The 19,420-nt window shown below is 42.5% G+C and overlaps 1 long non-coding RNA gene across 1 annotated transcript in view; it reads left to right on the plus strand.

The window, feature by feature from the left end:
• LOC102977636 (uncharacterized) overlaps positions 1-19,420 on the plus strand; it is a 57,425-nt gene that overhangs the window by 947 nt on the left and 37,058 nt on the right. The window contains exon 2 of the long non-coding RNA XR_449383.4: positions 3,202-3,296. This is a non-coding gene — a long non-coding RNA (uncharacterized lncRNA). The remainder of the gene's footprint in view (positions 1-3,201; positions 3,297-19,420) is intronic.

Genomic DNA, 19,420 nt, shown 5'->3' on the forward strand with positions numbered 1-19,420 from the left:
GATAAAGAAGATGTGGCACATAAATACAATGGAATATTATTCAGCCATAGAAAGAAGCGACATTGAGTTATTTGTAGTGAGGTGGATGGACCTAGAGACTGTCATACAGAGTGAAGTAAGTCAGAAAAAAACAAATACCATATGCTAACACATATATGGAATCTAAAAAAAAAAAGGTTCTGAGGAACCTAGGGGCAGGACAGGAATAAAGACGCAGACGTAGAGAATGGACTTGAGGACACGGGGAGGGGGAAGGGTAAGCTGGGAACAATTGGAGAGTGGCATGGACTTATATACACTACCAAATGTAAAACAGATAGCTAGTGGGAAGCAGCCACATAGCACAGGGAGATCAGCTCGGTGCTTTGTGACCACCTAGAGGGGCGGGATAGGGAGGGTGGGAGGGAGACACAAGAGGGAGGGGATATGGGGATATATGTGTATGTATAGCTGATTCACTTTGTTTTAAAGCAGAAACTAACACACCATTGTAAAGCAATTATACTCCAATAAAGAGGTTTAAAAGAAATTAAATACTTTAACTTTAAAAAAAAAAAGAATTCTCGAGCCCTGACACCTGTGGACCCACCACATCAATCCTCCCTGACTATAATAAACCTTTCCAGTATTAGGTAGAAGAAAGGCATTCCTTTTGATGTGATACCCATTGTTCAGTAGCTGGTTTTCATTAGGTGGACTTTGCAGAATCATGTCTTTCCAGAAACAAGGCATAATCACGAATACTAATGGTCCTAGCCCCTGGGCTCCACCAACCTGTGTTAGGGCATTTCAAACTGGGAACCAGCAATCCACAGGCCCGGAGAGACCTAAGATCTTTTTGTTGGTGTTGAATCAGGTGTGAGTTTATCACTCAACATTTACCGTTGTCGAAATCTAATCCCAAGAGCTTTCCAAATTTTGAAACCATAGCAATAATGCATTCAAATGAAACTGAGTTTAGTTTTGATAAGAGGAATAATGTGCTGTGAAGGGAGGGAGAAATAGAACCTGGACATTTGAGATAGTATTGGTCTTTGATTCAACAAATAAGTTCTGCATTTTAAAGGGGAATCTCCTTTGCCTTACCTAGAAAAAATATTGTCAAAATATTAATGATCATCCATAGTTTTGTTTTTCATAAACGTCTTACTGAATTTTTTTTCAAATCTGAGAACAAGCAGTATGATTTAAATAGTTTATTTCATTAGCTCTTCTAGTGTTCAGCAGGTGCTCTGTGCAAATTGTTCCATTTGTAGATTTTTTTTTCTTGTTTTTGGGCCGAGCCGTGTGCAGCATGTGGGATCTTAGTTCCGTGACCAGGGAGTGAACCCACGCCCCCTGCAGTGGAAGCTTGGAGTCCTAACCACTGGACCACCAGGGAAGTCCCTGTAGATGTATTCTTGACTTACTTGTGGGGAGAGCTGAACTTCACGTCCTCTTATTCCTCTATCTTGACCCCTCTCCTCATTAGCTCTTAATGTGGGCTGTGAGTACCACATTAGCCCTAGGAGCTGCATGCCCACATTATTTTAACTTATTTTGCATTGGCCTCCCAACTTACCTCCAGATTCCTGGGCCATTACTCTTAAATCTCTTTCTCGTGCTCAAATCAAACCTTTAAGTTGAAAATGGATTTATGGCTCCCCATTCTTCAGTCTCCAGATGTAACTAAATGAAAGTACACTCCTCATTACCACCTCAGCAATAGCAGGAACAAACATTTAGCGTCTGTATAGTACCCGTGGGAACAAACATTTAGCGTCTGTATAGTACCCGTGGGAACAAACATTTAGCGTCTGTATAGTAGCTGTGGGAACAAACATTTAGCGTCTGTATAGTACCTGTGGGTCATTGCTCCAGTTTCTTCAGGGTTTTCAATTCATAGGATTTGATCAGTTTACCTCCAATTCTTTCATTTCTGTGGGAACTAACTCTATGCCTTGCATAGAGTGAAAAATCAATAAATGTTAAAGAAATGTTAACGTTTATCTTTACGGCAAATACTTAATGAATGCTTACTGTATGCCAGAAACTGCACTAAGCGCTCTGCACATGTTAGCTTATTTATTTTATTTAAAAAATGTTTTTATTGAAGTATAGTTGATGTACAGTATTACATAAGTTACAGGTGTACAATACTGTATGGTAGTCACAATTTTTAAAGGTTATACTTCATTTACAGTTATTATAAAATATTGGCTATATTCTCTGTGTTGTACAGCATATCCTTGTAGCTTATTTTATACAACAGCGTATTGAAATACTTGTTTCTCCAGCCTGCTGGGCATCTAATGAGAGGTAGGTAGAAATATTTGAGGAAGGAGTCACTTACCAAGTAAAAAGATAAAACCTCATGAGATGAAGGCTTTTCTTTTCCCTGTTTGTCCTTTCTTCTGCCTGAAATGTGTATGCAATGACGGAAAGCAGCAGCCATCTTGTGACCATTAAGAATGATGGCCCAGGAAGCCAGAGGAACCCCATCTTTAGCAATTTTCTTGAGCCCCTCTGGCAGGGGAGTTCTGCCTATCTCCGGACTTCTATCTTCTGAGATAAGACTCTCACTCATTTAAGCCATTGCTTCCAGGTTTTGTTACCTGCAATCCTAACTGGTACCATAGCTCACATGCATTGAGTGCTACTATGTAGCACTATCAGGCACTGTTCTGGGGGGTAAATATACATTCACTCATTTAAGAGGAAATTAACCCAATGTTTTCATTTACTCTGCTGCTAGCTGTTTCATGTATAAGAAACAGTCCTCTTAACGTACTTGACTACCTTCCCTAAAATAACATGTTGGACATCTTAAAAGCTCTTCTCCAAGTTTTCGCCAATTATAAATCAGTGATGAAGCACAAAGGCTTTGGAGTCAACTGACTGGGGGGGGGGTGACCCCTGGTTTTCCCAGTGTGTGGTCTTGGGCAAGGTGTTTAGCCTCTCTAAAGCTTGGTTTCCTCATCTAAATAAGGGAGATTAATAACAGTACCTATGCCATTAAAAATTTTCCATTTTAGAAAGAATTCACTGCCTGGAACCCAGTAAGGTCTCGATAAACGTGAGCTATTCCGGTAACATCTTTTCCTCCTTCCACTGACGGCAAAGAGAAGCCCAACTCAGCCCCATTAAATCAGTCCCATCACGGTTGCATTCATCAGGAAACACAGTCCTTCACTTCTTCCCATCTCTTATTTTCTCCTCAAGGTAAGAAAACACACCCAAGTCGCAGTCAGGTTTGAACAGTGAACACTGAAGAACTCGTGACTTCGCAGTAATGTAAACTGCCCGACATCTTTTAGGTAAGTAGCAGATAGTTTATGAATAGCCTCAGAGTCATGCCACAGATTTGGAAAGAACAGAGCTAATATGACTAATTTGGTCTCTTTTAATTGTATTACAAATGCTATAGTAGTTAGTGCTAAAGAATTTGCCAATTACATTTAAATTTGCAATTTAATTTCTTCATGGTTACCTTTTAGTCAATGAATAAAATATAGGTAAGAATTGCCTTGGATGAAGTTTAGGTTAGGACAGAGAAGGGAGAATGATGCTATATTTGGCACAGTACGTGTCGACATTGGTTGTCTGTGTATTAATATGTCATGTGTGGGTTAGGTATCCATAAGCTATCAAATAATATTTGTCTTAAGCAGTTGGTGTATGTGAAGATACTTTTCTTGGTCCTGTGATGTTTAAATAGACTAACTGACCCCATTCCAACCTTTAATATATAATTTTAAATTTGGAATTTCACCAAAATGTGAGATTTTGGTAAAATGTAAAATCTAAATTACATCTTGGTAAATGTAAAATTAGGCCTGACACTTGAAAGAAGATATGTTGTTCACCATAAAACAGAACTGTTTAACTTTTCTTCATATATGAAAAGGTCAGTCATAATATGACCCTTTATACTTCCATTGGGACAAAACATTATCTTTCCTTCCTTTGACAAATTCAAGGTAAAGTTAAGAGGGGGGGAAAAAAGGGAAGAAATAGTAGGCAGGAGAACAGAAAGCAAAAGAAGAGAGAAAGAAATGTTTGGAGAGGGGAGGAAAATGTTCTTATCTGAACTGTGATATCCTGAACCATTTTTGACCACAGAATAAATATTTGTAGATACTGATTTCCCAATGCAAAATGACAAAGACCAGTAAAGGGAGGTTAAGCAAAACATTTAAATTGGAAGTCAAAGTTCGATGTAAAGAAAGGGGACATCAACATAGATAGGGAATAATCGCACCCCTCCACTATATGTTAAAGAAGAATTGAACCAGAGCTTTTAGGAGTTTATTTCTCCGTTCTCTGGAGATAAAGTCTTTTGCACACATTTGGAATGCTGGAGCGTATTCAATATGGAAACTGAAAAAATCTCAGTGACATGTGAGGCAATAACCAAAATTTGTCAGCTACTGGCTAGCTCAATAAGTAAAGGATTTTTTATTTAATTCTTTCAAAGTTATGGCACCCATGGCAAGATGATGCTGGAAAGAGAATAATTTGTTAATAACAAATCTCCAGCAATGCAAATCTCCCACCAGACCAAAAAAATGCTTTAAGCAATTTAGGTCAGAATTAGGGTTTTTTTCCTCTCCTCTCTCCGAAACAGCAAGTATATAGTAAAACCATATTATTTCAAACTTCCCACTTTATACAAAATTAAATTCCAGGTGAATTAAAAATCTACACTTGAGGGGCTTCCCTGGTGGCGCAGCGGTTGCGCGTCCGCCTGCCGATGCAGGGGAACCGGGTTCGCGCCCCGGTCTGGGAGGATCCCACATGCCGCGGAGCGGCTGGGCCCGTGAGCCATGGCCGCTGGGCCTGCGCGTCCGGAGCCTGTGCTCCGCAAGGGGAGGGGCCACAGCAGAGGGAGGCCCGCGTACAGCAAAAAAAAAAAAAAAAAAAAAAAAAAAAAAAAAATCTACACTTGAAAAAGCAAAATTATAAATCTTTTAGAGGAAAATATAAGTGAATATATTTATGACTTCAGTGTAGGAAAATATTTCTTTCAAACAAACACAAAAGCTCAACTCATTAAGAAGAAATATTGATATACTCACCCGATGAAAATTCACAAAAACTTTTATTCAACAAAAGGTACACTAAACAAAGTGGAAGAAAATGTCACATACAGGAAGAATATAATTTCTATGCATAAATCTGGCAAGGGATCAGTATCCAGAACAGAAGAAGAACTCCTTGAAATCTAAAAGAAAAAACATACATCCCAATTAAAAAAAAAAAAAAAAAAAAGATTAGAATAGGCCATTCCCCCAAGAGGAAATCTGAATTGCCAAGAAATAAATGTTAAGATTTATCCCAAGTAATGTGAATTAAGTCAGAGAAATTGAAATTAAAACAATGGGATACCATTTCCTAGTTATCAGACTAGTAAAAATTTAGAAGTATGATAATATCAAGTACTGGCTAGTATATAGAGAAATGGGAACTTTCAGACACTCCCCTCACCAAAGGCACATATTCTTTTTTTTTTTTTTGCGGTACGCGGGCCTCTCACTGCTGTGGCCTCTCCCGTTGCGGAGCACAGGCTCCGGACGCGCAGGCTCAGCGGCCATGGCTCACGGGCCCAGCCGCTCCGCGGCATGTCGGATCCTCCCAGACCGGGGCGCGAACCCGGTTCCCCTGCATCGGCAGGCGGACGCTCAACCACTGCGCCACCAGGGAATCCCCAAAGGCACATATTCTTGTTAGCAAAGAGTCGGGGGTGAAATCCATAGTCCATGAGACACTTCAGTAGCTTTAGAATTCGATATGATAATCCTCATTTTTGCTTAAGCTAGTTGGAAAGGATTCCACTTAGTTGCAGCAAAAATGGTGTTAAAACTACAGTTACGTGTCAGTTCTTTGCTTGCATTACTGGAACCTCATAATGACTTTGAATCAGTTGTATTTGATAAGAGTAATGAAAATGGTATTGTCTGCTTGCTTCTTGAATGTGATTATCCATTCATGCATGCACGCATTTATTCCTATTTACTCATCAAATATAATTGAGTGCTCTCATATATATGGAATCTAAAAAAATAAAAAAGGTTCTGATGAATCTTGGGGCAGGACAGGAATAAAGACGCAGACGTAGAGAATGGACTTGAGGACACGGGGACGGGGAAGGGTACGCTGGGACGAAGTGAGAGAGTGGCATGGACATATATACACTACCAAATGTAAAACAGATAGCTAGTGGGAAGCAGCCGCATAGCACAGGGAGATCAGCTCGGTGCTTTGTGACCTCCTGGAGGGGGGGGATAGGGAGGGTGGGAGGGAGACGCAAGAGGGAGGGGATCTGGGGATATATGTATACATGTGGCTGGTTCACTTTGTTGTGCAGCGGAGACTGGCACAGCATTGTGGGGCAATTATACTCCAATAAAGATGTTAAAAAAAAAAGCCACTGTACTTCGAACTCTAGTGGAAACTCACAGTTTCCTCTAATGCAGCGGTCCCCAAACTTTCTGGCACCAGGGACCGGTTTCGTGGAAGACAATTTTTCCACGGACCGGGCGTGTGGTGGGGGTGGTTTGGGGAAGATTCAAGCACATTACATTTATTGTGCACTTTATTTTTATTATTATTACCCTGTAATATATAATGAAGTAATTATACAGCTCACCATAATGTAGAATCAGTGGGAGCCCTGAGCTTGTCTTCCTGCAACTATATGTTCCCGTTTGGGGGTGATGGGAGACAGTGACACCCGAAGTGTGTTGCTTATGTCCATCTACTCTGTAATCTCGTTTTGGTTGCTGTCACTGCAGAAAACCCTGCTTTACAAAGATAGGATGATGGTAATGGAAGCAGGCTTTTCAGTGCTTTTGTGGCAATCTCAGGATATTCCGCCGTGACTTTAATACAGAAGGTATGGACATTTGAGGTTGTCTCAGACACACTTTTAAGGCCACCGTCATTTGCGATCTCAAGCGGTTGATCCTCTTCTACCATGGACAAAGTCAATTCACCAGGTTTATTCACAAATGGGTCACAGATCCATTCCTTCCCGGTTCGGGGGGTCTTTTGTGGTTGGGAAGTAATGCTCAAACTCTTTTGAAAGCTGAGATAGATGAGCAATTTTGAAGGTTTCATGGTTTCGTTGGCTAGCTGGTTGCCACGTATTATGCAAAGTGGGCTTGGAGAATGTGAATCACCTGTTGCAATGAACCTGTAATTTAAGTAGGACTCTTGGTATTTTCTTTTAAATGCAGCTTTCTTTTCGTTGGCAGCCTTAGAGTCTTCTGCCGTCTCATCATTGCGTCGTCCCCTTTTTCAAAGAAGCTCTCCAGCAACATTTGTTTTTTTACCCATTTTGGCTAGGGTGGGCTTGTGGGCTTACCAAAACTGTGACTGAGACAAGTGCACAGTGCGGGGAAAGAGGCGCAGATGGAAGTGGTAAATAAAATAATGGGTGGGCCATGCGTGGACTAAAATAAGTGTCGAATTCTGACTTAAAGCCTGCCACCAGATGCAGCTTAATTGTCACTTGCCACTCACTGATAGGGTTTTGATAGGAGTCTGCAAGCAATTGATTTATTATGGTCTCTGTGCAGTCAGACCTCTCTGCTAATGATAATCTGTGTTTTCAGCCGCTCCCCAGGGCTGGCCTTGCCGCCTCATCTCCGCCTCAGATCATCAGGCGCTAGATTCTCGTAAGGCGCGCGCAACCTAGATCCCTCGCACGCGCAGTTCACAGGTTTGTGCTCCTATGAGAATCTAATGCCGACGTTGATCCAACAGGGGACGGAGCTCAGGCAGTGGTGAGGGTGATGGGGAGTGCCTGTAAATACAGATGAAAGGCTCACTCGCCCGCCGCTCACCTCCTGCTGTGCGGCCTGGTTCCTAACAGGCCATGGACCAGTACCAGTCCATGGCCCCGGGGTTGCGGACCCCTGCTCTAGTGGACTTTTTGTTTATAACAGCCCTTCCCAACTTTCCCTTCTCCTCAACAAAACGTTTCTTCTCCTTTCTTTGCTGGACTTGCCTGTGGTTTACTATAGTTGTGTGTCTTGAACTGCAGTTGTTTTCTGCTCCCAAATAAACTTGCTTTGCTGGTATAATAAAAAAAATATTGAGTGCCCCGCTATACTAGAGGCAAGGTAGTAGGAATACAACTTCCTGGGAGATTTCAGGTTTAAGCTTAAAAAATTGTTATACAATGTTAATAGAGGCTTCCCTGGTGGCACAGTGGTTAAGAATCCGCCTGCCAATGCAGGGGACATGGGTTTGAGCCTTGGTCTGGGAAGATCCCACATGCCGCGGAGCAACTAAGCCCGTGCGCCACAACTACTGAGCCCGCGCTCTAGAGCCCGCGAGCCGCAACTACTGAAGCCCACAGGCCTAGAGCCTGTGCTCTGCAACAAGAGAAGCCCACGCACTGCAACGAAGAGTAGCCCCCACTCACCGCAACTAGAGAAAGCCCGTGCACAGCAACGAAGACCCAACTCAGCCGAAAAAAAAAAATTTTAATAAATGGGATGCTTTAAGCCGCAAGAATGAAAAAACTCAATTTGAAATGGCTGAAACAATAGGGAAACCTGGCATTGGACAGAACTGTAAGTTAGAGGTAGGTAGGGCTGGATGCAGGAAGGTATAAGCCATCTCTGCTCTGCATCTTGGAAATGTCTGTGGCCCTACCTTGCATTGACTTTGTCCTCAGGTTTCTCTCCAGGTTCTAAGATGGCGGGTCCTTCCTCATGTTCGAGAGATAGAAAATCTCTCTTCCAACCTTGGAATAAAATTTCCGCCCATCATTTGATGAGGTCCACTTAGGTTACATGTCCATCTTTGGAACATTAACAGTAGACAGGGGAAGACCGTGCACTGACTCAGTTACTGGTCAAGAGCATGGGATTAGGGGGTGTGGTTAAGAACAATGGTTCTCAGACTTTAGTGGGATTGAGAATCACCTGGGGAGCCCCACGCCCAACATTTCTAGGTAACATAGTAGACTGAGGATAGCATGTAAGAATTTGCATTGCTAACAAGTTCCAGGTGATGCTAATGATGTTTAGGGACTACATGTTGAGAATCACTGGCCTAGACAAATCATGGTCTATTCTAGGAACTGAAGATGGGGTCGGCTCCCGAGCCACATGGGCTATATGTGTGAGGGGTGAATATCTAACCAAAGCCGGGAGCTCAGTTCAGAAGGAAGAAGGTTGAAATGAAAGACTGGAAGGCAACCAACAATGTCTCCACTGTTTAAGCAACAACATGATAATGTCTTATAGAGTTTATAGATTACTAAGGATGCAAAGTGAAAGAGTGATCGAAGTTAGGAGGATGTGATTAACATGATTATAAGAACAAAGAGTTTTCAGTTCAAGATTACACTATAGTTTAAATAATCAGTTTTTAATCAACAAGTATACAAGATGTAATGTTTCTAAGGAAGGTGAACGTGGAGCTGTGTCAAGTCTCTGCGAAGAACAGTTGCTCTACTTTCTGAATCACCTCTTCTGGTTTACGGAGTTATTCTTGTCTTTGCAAGGCTAGTGCGTAACTGCTAAGGCAGGGCTACAAAGCAATTTGTTTAAATTCTTCTCCAGATGGTTTTCAATGGGGGTGCCTTTTTCTATGTGAGGATGTGGTAATGGAATGTTTAATTCCTCAGTTTTTTTTTTAATCGGTTGTATCTGCACCTGTTACCCAAAGCATGTAAAAAAAAAAATAAAAAGGTATTTCCCAAAGTGTGCTTAAACCTCACTGGTGTCAAGAGATGCTATGAGGTACTGTGAGAATAAGAATTGTACAAGCAAATAAGTTAGGAGACTCGAATTTTTTAAAGTGTGAATAGCTCATAAAAGCTCTTTACTTCTGAAGCCCAATTAATTTTTATTTAACTCAACATTTCCTAAGGTTATTTGATTACAGAATCCTTTTTGCACAACACTTAGTAATATACTGCAGGCCTTCTGTCATGTGGAACAGACTTCAAAGAATGTTGAGCAAAACTGCTTTTTAAAAAAATTTATTTTATTGAAGTACAGTTGATTTACAATGTGTTAATTTCTGCTGTACAGCAAAGTGACTCAGTTATACATATATATATTCTTTTTCATACTCTTTTCCACTGTGGTTGATCACAGGATATTGGATATAGTTCCCTGTGCTCTACAGTAGGACCTTGTTTATCCATTCTCTATATAATAGTTTGCATCTGCTAATCCCAAACTCCTAATCCATCCCATATCCCCACTCTCCCCTCCCCCTTGGCAACCATAAGTCTTGAACAAAACTACTTTAAAACACTGTCAAAGAAAATCTCAGTTTCCATGGGTAACCACTCCAAGATTTACCAAACCTCTCTGAAAGCAAATCACTCTGATGGCTTATTGAAGGTACCATAGTCGAAGTCAATTTCCTGGTCTTTCCCACATACCATGATTAAGCTATGAACAAATGCAATTAAATGATTCTCATATAACCTTTCTAATAGTTCCTGTTCTGACTACTACAGTTGAACAGAATGAGGGCTGCACGATGCCTTATACACAATAGATGCTGAAGTATGTTTAAAGGCGGTACACAGCTGAGGAATATAATCATGAACGCACACAGCTGTATATGTAATCAGTCAAGCATTCTGATAGGCTCGGATTTTAGCAGTTTGCAGACAACTCCTTCGGGAATCTGAATGAATTATTTGAGGTGCCGAATCACCAATGATGTTTATTTCTAATTCGATTCAGTTCAACTTCCTAAACACTTTTTGGATGGATGCCTGTGAGATTCCAGGCTCTGTACTATTTTGAGTTTGATACTTTAATGTTGAGGACTATTAATAATATTTAATATTTTAAAGACAGTTTTTTTTAATCTTCTGGAACTACAGTCAATAATTTCATTATAGTCTAAATGAATAAAAACCTAGTAATGCTAAATGTATGCTTTCATGACAAATCTCATTCAATACCTGCACTTACTCATGTTTTACTTATTTCCAAAGCCATTTCAAGAGGCACCCCATTAGGTGCATTCTAAGAGTCCCTCCTTTCCACTAATCTTGCTTTGAGGCCTGTGTAATGTTAGGGAAAATACTTTAGGGCCCCAACGTTTTCCCCCAAAGTGTTTACTTTGTTTTTTTAAAGCTAGTTTCTTCCATTCCCTCGTTTGTCCATAACTGGTCCGTGAAGCCTTGTAATTGTGTAAATGCATAGAGCAAAAATCTGCAGTTACGATAAAACTAGGTACTTAAATTGAAAGCATGAGTTATCAAAGACAAACGGGTGCAGGCTCCTGCACCAGAATGAATCTGCTCAATATTGACATAGCGAATTGTCCGGAGGAGATTAAACTGCAACTCGAAAAGCAGGCAGAGGAACAGTGAGTGACAGGGGCTTTGTGGGGGGGCAGTGCCTCCCAGTGGGAGGGTTCATCTTCTTCCTCAAAGAGACGCCTTCAGGGATCATGTAACTTGAATTCCCTGCGACTTCAGTGTCATCTTAGCTTGACCAGCTCTGGAAGAACATATTAACCTCCGCTTGTGATTTTCAGAAAACCATTCTAATTTAGCCAGTAATTAAGGGTCACATGCAGGATAAAGAGCTGGATAATCTTGGATTACCCACAGGAAGCTTTGTCTCCAAGGCAACCCCCGATGGAGGGGCTGTTAATTCGAAGGCCAGTCGGTTAATGAACTGGGAATGGTAACTGGCTCTCAGACCCGGTCGAACCAGGGAAATGGAAATAACAATTATATTGCTATTGAGTGATTCAGTGGTAGAAAATAAATGCTTCAAGAGCCAGCAGAGGCAAAACATTTCAAGAAAGGATATAATTGTCACTGTTCTGCTAGACCAAGCCTAGGGATCTAAAATTAGCTTATCTTGAATTCAAGCCATGCCAATCTTTATTTATGAATTTTAGCCTCATCTCCAGCTGAATCCTCTGGTTTCAGTGCTTTCTATGACCTAATTACCCCACAGCCTCATTTCTCCAGAGGGGCAGCCTCAGTAACCAGACCAGGCTGGGAGAGTGGCCCAAGGGACCTTTGGAAGAAGAGACAAAAGTGGCATTGTCCATCAGAGTCTTTGATATCTCACGCTGGGCTAAAAAATAAGATAAGGTTGCACAGATGAGCACCCTAGGAGGATTTTTAGGCCAGGTTGGTAAAGGTGGGAGGGAAGCATGCAGCCGACCTAATGAGGCTGGGATAAGATGAGCAGAAAGACAAAGGCAGCCCCACTAGGAAAACTCAGAGGGACAGAGTGGAAAATTGAAGCGCCCTTGCTGATTTCTTACGGCTCCTCTCTTTTTGTTTTTCCCGATGGCCACGTTTGGGTCTGACGTTCTCCATAAAGCTTTCTACAACTCTTGAGCCCTTATTTACTTCTCTTCTCTAATCGTTCACTGAACCACATTTCACACTCAACCGTATATTCTGTTTCAAGGCTTATTAATAGTTTCACCTGCCCTGATTTTGTGTCTCTTGGCTTGTAAGTCATGGTATATTTATTCAGTATTCTAGACACATGTACTGAGACTCAAGGGTGAGGTGGGCACCATGCTCAATGCCGGCGCTACAGAGATGAATAAAATGTGGTGTCTGACAGAAGGACATCACAGTGAAGGGAGTGAAGGAGGCAGGTAAGCGAGCAGAAATGTGTTGTGAACTCTGAGAGGGATGTAAATGCAGCTGGACGCACCTCTGGTGCCGTATATTCTTGGATGTTCCGTAACAAGAAAGAGAGCTAGTGACACGAAAGATGATTTATCACCAAGGCCAATGGCATGGTTGACGACAACACCGTGAAGGAAAGTTTTGAGGACATACCGGCAGTGAAAACTTTTAGCTCACAATCACCAAGTCAAGAAAAAGAAGAAAAGCAGAAAGTCGTGAATTTCTGGGTTAAGGTAGAAAAGGGTAAGGAGCAAGGAGGATATTTTGGTGAAGATTTACTCTAGCTTCCTTGCCAGGAATATAAGACCAGCACGATGTGTTTTCAGGGTCTGCCGAGGTATACCTCCTTCTGAGCTAATTCTTCCATGAGGACGGATTTGAGTGTGTGAGAGAGGAAAGTGAGCCCAAACCGACCAGGTGTAGATGCCAGGACATGGAAAGAGAATTCACCTTAAATGTGGCACTAAATTGGAAAAGGACAGGTTTCACAGTCACAGGGAACTAGTCTTAGGATTCCATGAAACAGATGTAAAGGCTGATGGGATTTATGAAGATTGGATGTTTATTTAGGAAACTGTTTTAATGATAAAAGAAGGAAGGACCAATTTTGACAAAAAATGAGAAAGACCAAAGGACACCTATGGGAATCCCTTGGTGGTCCAGTGGTTAGAACTTGGCACTTTCACGGCTGGGGCCCAGTTCAAGCCCTTGTTGGGGAACTAAGATCCCACAAGCTGTGTGGTGTTGCTAAAAAAAAAAAAAAGAAACGTATCTGACAGGATAAAGCTCAGAATGCTCTGGGGAGGTGAGACCCAAGTAAGATCACTGAGGGAGAAGCAGGGCGCCAAAGAAGGGCCAAAGAAATTCGGAGTCTTCAGGCCCAAAGGCAAAAACAAGAAAATGAGATGCCAGCTCTACTGAGGGAAATTGAAAACACTTCCTTGTATAGTGAAGGCACTCGAGTGGGGAAAACGTGCTGCTTTATTAGATGGGGCGCAGGAAGCTCAGACTGGAAAGAGATGACTCAGCTATGTTCACGCAGCCACGTGAGTTTACAAAGGGAAATGGAACAGGCAGAGGTAAGGGGGCATCATGTTCTCCTTTCTCTGAGTATTTGTAAACAGATATAAAAGCACTAGGGTGGGAAGGGAAGTAGATTGAGAGCAGAGACAATGAACACGCCTGTTGGGATGTACAGTCGGCCCTCCGCATCTGTGAGTTCTGCATCCTTCAATTCAATCAACTGCAGATCAAAAATGTTTGGCGAAAAAAATTCCAGAGCAGTCCCAAAAGCAAAATTTGAATTTGCTGCTTGCTGGCAACTATTTACATCGCATTTACATTGTATTTACAACTATTTACATAGCATTTAAATTGTATTAGGTATTATAAGTATCTAGAGGTGATTTAAAGTATACGGGAGGATGTGTATAGGTTATATGCAAATACTGTGCCATTTTAGACAAGGGACTTGAGCATCCTTGGATCTTGGTGTCTGTGGGGTTCCTGGAACCAACCCCCCTCAGATACCCAGGGACGACTGTAGAGGTAAACTGAAGCTATTTGTCTGTTTATATGATCTGGAAGTATGAAGGAAGATGCTCCAGGCCTGTCATTAAGGTAATAATTTATCACCTGCTCTGGGTTAAATTTCAGATGTGCATAGCCACAACTGAAAACCAGGGAGATGTGCAAAAAAGGCCTGAAACTGTAACCAACCCCTTCATTCATGCAGTAAGCATTCATCGTGCACTTACATGTGTGAGCACAGCTCTAAGCATGGGGGAGAGAGCAGTGAACGAGACAGAGGAGGCCTTGTCTCGTAGAGTTTTACACTCTAATCTGGGGAGAGAGACAAACTACCAACAAATTTTTAGAAAGAAAATTTCAAATTGTGACATCGATAAATGCTGCAAAAACAAGGAACCACAATAACAAAACAAACAGAAATGGGGTTGAGAGTGTGATTGGTGGGGCTGGGTGGGCAGGACGCCCCGGTGCTTTAGGTAGAGGGCTCTGGGAGGACCTCTCTATGGGGGACACATCTGATTGGAGGCCTGAGGGATAGAGAGGCAGCCAAGTAAGGATCAGGGGCAGAGTGTCCCAGGCAGAGGGGACAGAAAGCACAAAGTCCCTGGGGTGGGAGAGGAAGCCTGGAATGACTGGAGTGTGACCGACTGAATCAGAATCTGTATTTTAACAAGATCCAAGGGATGAATGGGTGTGTGAAACTTTGAGAAGCACTGCTGTAATCATATCTGTGTTTTTAAAAGACTCTAAGGAAAACCTCCGAAGACGGTTATAATTTTCTTAAAAAAGGAAAGTGTTGTGAGAATGTGGAGAAACTGGAACTCTTGTACCCTGCTGGAGGGAATGTAAAATGGTGCAGCCGCATTAGAAAACATTTTGACTAATCCTCAATACCTTAAATATAAGTTACCAGATGACCCAGAAATTCCACTCCTGTGTAAACACCCCAAAGAATTGAGAATGGGTGTTGAAGAAAACCTTGTACATTAACCTTCGAAGCAGCACTAGTCACAATAGCCAAAAAGTGGAAAAAACCCAAATGTCCATTAACTGAAGATGGATAAACAAAATATGGTGTATCCATATAATGGAATATTATTCAGCCATAAAAGGAACAAAGTACTGCTATGTGCTCCAATGTGAATGAACCTTGAAAACACGCTAAGTGAAAGAAGTCAGACACTATAGGTCACGCAGTGTATAATTCCATTCAGATGAAGTATCCAAAGTAGGTAAATTCATAGAGGCAGAAGGCAGATTGGTGGTTGCCAGAGGAAGGGGAGAAGGCACATGGGGAGTGGCTGCTAATGGGTACAGCGTTTCCTTTAGGGGTGATGAAAATGTTCAGCAACTGGCTAGTGGTGACGGTTGTACAACAGTGTAAATGGACTAAATGTCACTGATGGTAAATTTTATGTGTATTGTACCATAGTTTAAAAAAATAAAAGACTGTAAAAAACAAGAGTGGAAAACACACCGAATGGTATTTCCTCAAGGGACATTTGTGTGTTTAGTGGGCGGCTGCCAATTGTATTTCAATTTTTTAACATTTCATTAATGACCTGGACACTAACACTTTAAAATGCACGTACATTTCTTTGAGAAGACATCACACTAATAGACCTGTTGAGAGCTAAAAGTAAAATGAACTTATTGGCTAAATTAGGTCAGAATCAAGTAAAATGCAATTCTGTGAGCTCACGCAGGAGAAATGAACAATCGCTAAGGGCAGGAAGGTGAAAAAAGGTACAAGAGATTAAAAGTGAGGGGTCAGCGAGGATGGCCAGAGCGAGCTCTCTGGACAAAAAATCAATTTCAGTAACCGGACTTGGGTATCGGGGAACCGCAGATCACATAGAAGCCACTGGGTTCCCTTGCTATTCTGTTCAGTATCTCTGGGATACCTTCTCAGATTGTGCTTCCGGCTGTGTGGTTTGCACCTGGTAAACTGGGAAACAAAGGAGAGCCGGGAATTGGTTAGATCTAGATTATGAACAGCTGTGAAGAGAAGTTATTGCATATTGTTGATCTGTTTGTCTCCCCCTCCCCCCTCCAACTTTTGTCCTGTCTCCCGGTCACCTACCACCACTCCATGTCCTGAGAGGCAGTAAAGCCTGAGAGCTCTGGGTCTGGAGTGGTCTTGAATTGTGCCACCACCAGTTATTGTGTGTGATAACCGGGCAAGTCACTTAACCTTTTGTGCCTCTGTCTTCTCATCTGTAAGATGGGGGTAATGATTCAGAGTTGTGAGGTTTAACTGAGTGAATACATGGAAAAGATACGGAACAATGCTTGGAGCTTAGGAGTCCCTCAATCCCGTTAGCTGCTCTTATGATTACTCCGCTGGGTGCTGGGATTACAGAGAGAGTAAGATGTTCTCCCTGTTAAGGAAGAGCTGCCTGGCAAACATGAAGGAAGAGGTGGGCACATGGTGCTTTGGGTCCCAGAAGGACCTTAATTCTGCCCAGGAGGAAGTGTGAGGGATCAAAGACCAGGGGGCATCTGAGTAGATCACGAGAGGGATGACAATCGTCATAGCCAAAGGAAACCACATGTGCAAAAGTTGGAGGTCTCTAAGACCTGGTTCCCTCAAGGAGCTGTGACTGGTTCGGTGCAGCTGACATAGGGTGTGAGGGAGGGATCCCCAGCAGATGTGCTGGAAAGGCAGCTCTCCTAGCTTCTGGCGGTTGCTGGTAATCCTCTGCATTTCTGGGTTTGTGGATACATCATCACTCCAGTTTCTGTCTCTGTGTTCACGTGGTCATCTTCCCTCTGTGTTTCTGTGTCTAAATTTCCTTCTTCTTATAAGGACGCTAGTCACTGATCAAGGTCTACTCTAATCCAGTATGACCTCCTCTTAACTAATTATGCCGGCAAAGACCCTATTTCCGAATCAGGTCACGTTCATAGGTACCAGGGGTTAGGACTATAACATATCTTGTGGAGGGATACAATTCAACCCACAAAAGGGGCTGACCAGTTAGAGCACAGGAGAGATGCACACAGATATTCATGGATCACTCTGGAGGTTTGAGGTGGGGAGACTGGAGGACCATGAGATGCTGCAGGATTAGTTAGGAGTTTATCGCAAAACAAGAAGTGAGAACAGCTGAGGCCTGGCCAAAGGCCGTGTCTGAGAATGCCAAGCCGTCAAAAGCACTGGCCGACCCAGTTGGAACTTCTGGCAAGAAGAGTCCACAGGCCTTGGGTAATGTGTTCTTCCACAAGAAGACATAATGTCTGGTTCGGACGTTCATTGATGATCATTTCCTACAGCCACTATTTCATTAGGTTTGATAAGGTGCTGATATTCTAAGTCCATCATTTCTTCTTCATTTATCAGTTGGATGCTTCTGTAAAAAGAAACATCTCATCATCTATTTACTTTGATCTCTAGTTCTTACAAGGGCAGGAGAAATGCTTGATTCTTTCTTTTTTTTTTTTTTAAACTAATTTCAAGCTAAATAGTTTCCAGGCATCCTCCAAAAATGACCTATATCTTTTTGTTGTTGTTGGCTATCACTGTTTTTCTGTTTGTTTGTTATCATTTTGAACTCATGGCTTTTTAACATATTTGATGTGTTTCATTTTATTTTATTTTTTAACATATTTGATGTGTTTTCATCCACTTCAGTTATTACCCTTAATGATGCTCAAATCATTCCGGTGCCTCCTGAGTCCTGTTGATACAGTCCCAATAATCTTTGATAGTTTTCTTGCTTTCTGAACTTTTCGAATCATGGAATCTTAATTTGCATTTCTTTTATTAGTAGTGATGTACAGGGGCTTTTCATGTATTTAATTGGGTGTATTTTGAGTTTGCAGCTAACCAATGCATGGGCCAGGCAGGTGGTGGGCTGTTCTTAAGAGCGCTGAACTGTAAACCAGGAGCCCTGTTCTCTAATCTTGCCATTGGGATGACCTAAAAGGAAGTCACTTATCTTTTAGGATCATTTCTTCCTTATCACATTGGGGGGGAGGGTGCCTCTATAATCTTTAAACGTCCCTCTCAATCTAAAATGCTGAGATCTTTTTTTTTTTTTTTTGCGGTATGTGGGCCTCTCACTGCTGTGGCCTCTCCCGTTGCGGGGCACAGGCTCTCAATCTAAAATGCTGAGATCTTTTTTTTTTTTTTTTGCGGTATGTGGGCCTCTCACTGCTGTGGCCTCTCCCGTTGCGGAGCACAGGCTCCGGCCGCGCAGGCTCAGCGGCCCAGCCGCTCCGCGGCATGTGGGATCCTCCCAGACCGGGGCACGAACCCGTGTCCCCTGCATCGGCAGGCGGACTCTCAACCACTGCGCCACCAGGGAAGCCCTAAAATGCTGAGATCTTAATCCCTGGATCTCATGTGCCCCAGAATTCCTATAAAGATGTTGATCCAATAAAGTCAATTGAGTAATTGTATTACAGAGTTCAATTTAGTTTCTGTCTGGGCAAGTTATTTTACCAAATTTATTTGTAAAACAAAAAAAATTGTTAGCTCACATGTTCTGTTTTTAAAAATTATTATTAAAAAATATGGTGGGCTTCCCTGGTGGCGCAGTGGTTGAGAGTCCGCCTGCCGATGCTGGGGACACGGGTTCGCGCCCCGGTCCGGGAAGATCCCACGTGCCGCGGAGCAGCTAGGCCCGTGAGCCATGCCCCGCAACGGGAGAGGCCACAACGGTGAGAGGCCCGCGTACTGCAAAAAAATAATAAATAAATTTAAAAAGGTCCCTCACAGATGTAGAGAACAAACGTGTGGACACCAAAGGGGGAAAGTGGCAGGGGTGGGTGGTGGTGGTGAGATGAATTGGGAGATTGGGATTGACATGTATACACTGATATGTATAAAATAGATAACTAATAAGAACCTGCTGTATTAAAAAATAAATTAAATTTAATTTAAAAATTAAAAAAAAAATATGGTCCCTGAATTGGTAGAGGCTGCATTGATTGACCCTCCTGCTTGCTCTTTCAGAAGCTGCAGCCAACTGGCAAATAGCTTGTCCAGCCTCCCGCTGAAGCATCTGCTGAGGGTCTGCAGATTGCTGCACGCCCCCCCTCCCCCAGCCCAGTCGCCCTCCATCCTCAGGTTGCTCATTAACTCATTAGAAGATGCTTTGATAGCAGCTGTGGGGGAGGCTCTGCTGTCTGTAGCTCAGGGTTTTCGAGGCACCTGCCTCAGCGTCACCTGGAGACCTTGGTAAACGTCTCCTACAACATCCACCTACTAGGGCATCACACACGGTGCTTTTCTTCCACAGCATTTATCACAGC

The sequence above is a fragment of the Physeter macrocephalus genome, chromosome 19, assembly GCF_002837175.3.
Source record: "Physeter macrocephalus isolate SW-GA chromosome 19, ASM283717v5, whole genome shotgun sequence".
In the NCBI taxonomy this organism is placed as follows: domain Eukaryota; kingdom Metazoa; phylum Chordata; class Mammalia; order Artiodactyla; family Physeteridae; genus Physeter; species Physeter macrocephalus.